We start from the raw sequence: 2657 nt of genomic DNA on the forward strand, positions 1-2657 counted from the left end.
AGCGGCGAGATGATCACTTCTATTTGGGCGACAGGCCAGGAATGAAAATTGTCCCCCAGGCTTATCGCTGGAGAGGAGGTGGTGCGGCTGCGCTTTGCTGCATTACCTCCCCGCCCGGCCCCGCCCCTCGCGCCGGGAGTAGCAGAGCCGGACTCCGCGGCCCCGGCGCGGCGTGTCTCCCGCGAACCCCGAGGGTTGGGTGGAGCCGAGTAGTCTGCAGTGGCCTTTCTGCCTCACACATACACAGACTGCGGACGCGCGCCCGTGTGTGTGTGTGTGGTGTGAGTGTGTGTGAGAAAGAGAGGGCGGCCACATCCTCGGTCTAGCCTTGGCACGCTTGGCGGTCTCGTCCCCCGGCTGAGGCGTCGCGGTCTCCTGCCGGACTCTTGGAGTAAAGCCTCGAGGGGCACAATTGCCCCCGTTGTTTCTTCGCCCCGGAGCCGGCCTCTTTGTGGCCCAGACTCCAAACGTCACCACCTTTCCGAGAACCAGAGACCTTGGCCTCCTCGGGCTTCCCTCACTCACTCAAACAAAAGCCGGAATTGGACAGACCACCCCGACATTGATAGTTTCCCTCTTATCGGCCGTCTGCTTTCTTCAAGCACTCGTTGCCGTCGCCCTGCTTAGCTGACAGGAATATCGAACCCTGGGAAGCATGCGAAGCCAGAAAGAAACGCTTTAAATTCTGGGCTCCGTTCTGCCGTGCGTGCCCGTCGGCCCGGCAGCGCGTTTCCACTTCGAGGGTGGGCCTTTCTTCACAAAGGCCGGGGCTGGGGCCGTTTGGAGCGTGTGAAAGGGAAATTGCGGCCAGGAGTGACCCCTCGGGCTAGAGAGTGGGAGCCAGGCCTCTCCTCCCTCCCCCCCTCCCCCCACGAGATGAGAAAGTACGGTTGATAGCTGGGGTCTGGAAAGGGCGGTGGAGTCGGTTTTGTTTTTCTTTTGAATTGCAAAAAGCAAGCTACCAGAATAGGGCTAGGGATTCCTCTTGCAGCCTTGCAACACTTAGACGCCCCGGCGGGAGCAAACCGACCTGGGTGGGATCTTGCTGGGGGAAAAGGGAGAGGGTGAAGTGCGTGGCGCCATGATCGCGAGTCTGGGTTTAATTCTTAGCTGCGAGGTAGAAATTTTGCGTGGGAGGAAGATCTCAGAGGTGAAGTCTGGCCTTCCCTTTTACTAAGCAGAAGGATTATTCAGAAGGCTGGTTTTGCTGGTCTTTCGTTGTGACTCAGGACAGTTCTAAAGATACATTTAGAGATAGACTCCTGAAGTCATGCTCTTTGCTTGCTTACTCAAGTTCCCTTTTATCTCTTTGTGTGTGTTTGATGTAAATAAATTCTGCATTCCTTAAACTGGTGACTGTTATGATACTTAATATCTTGTGTATAATTAAGGATTCTTAGGTTCGTTTTAGAGAAATATACTATTTACCCTTCAGGCAGAGAGAAATTTTCTATATATTTTTTAAAAAATTTTTAATTCCGTGTGTGTGTATATATATATACACATACATATATAGTGGCCCAAGGGATTAAGAGCACTATGAAGCTCTCACTAGCCACTGCAGCGTGAGTATCATACTAACCAATGTGACTTGAATTCAATCCCCAGCCAAAGAGCTGACCCACATGGCACAGCAGACCTCTCCTGTCTTGTCCACTGCTCCCCTCAGTGTGTATTTCAGTCAATCTGCCTCTGCTCCCCACTCTGTCTCTAGTGAATCCTCTCCCTGCCCCTGCCTCTGGCCTACACCCAGCTCTTGCATGCATAAATACATAAAATAAATTTTAAAAATATATAATAAAAATAATACATAGAACATATGCTTTAACTCATTGGCTTTATTACTACATAGTATTTTGTTTTGCCCAAAAGGCCTACAATAAAATTGGTATTGTTTTACTATTTGACTTTCAAGACATTAAAATATAGCACTGAAAGGTAAAAAAAGGATTTTAGAAATGCAGAAAGTTTGTTAGGTGGTAATATACTGTTTTTCCTCTAAGACTAAGTACTCGATTTCAATTTTACTTAAATGTAGTAATTTTTAAGATACACTTTTATTAAAACAAATTTTAATGGAAATTTTCCCAAGGAAAAAATACCCTCATATATTTTATAAGTCTGTAATATGTTATATAGAAAAGAAGAAGAGGTCTAAGACATTCATATGGAAAAAAATGGGCCACTAATGTGGTTAGAATAACAAATAGACAATCCTTTCCCTTTTCAGTATTTCAGTAGTGATATGGCTACTCACCCACAAAGAAGAAAAATATCAAAAAATAACTAGAATTTGGTAGTCCATCCATACCCTAAGACAACACAGACAATAGAAGAAAACCTCAAGTAAAACAAAGAATTGGCAGGGCTGAGCCAATGCTACCTTAGTAGCAAGGTTGCAACAAATATCTCAGCTATTTATTGCAACAAAGGTTTACTTCTGGTATACATTAAGTGTTAGATAGAAGCCATCTGTGAGCCTACCACAAGCAGGGTTCACCTGGAAACAGATTCTGAATATCGGAAATTTGCCTGTAGAAGGTAACTGGGCAGGGCTCTCAAGAACATAAGATTGGAGTTCAGGCAGAAATTGAATTTCAACACAGTTGCAACTGAGGCTTCAGCCAGTTTTAAAGCTCAGATGCTGGGATGGCCCT

This window comes from Condylura cristata, unplaced genomic scaffold (assembly GCF_000260355.1).
Source record: "Condylura cristata isolate star-nosed mole 26May11 unplaced genomic scaffold, ConCri1.0 scaffold00002, whole genome shotgun sequence".
Lineage (NCBI taxonomy): Eukaryota > Metazoa > Chordata > Mammalia > Eulipotyphla > Talpidae > Condylura > Condylura cristata.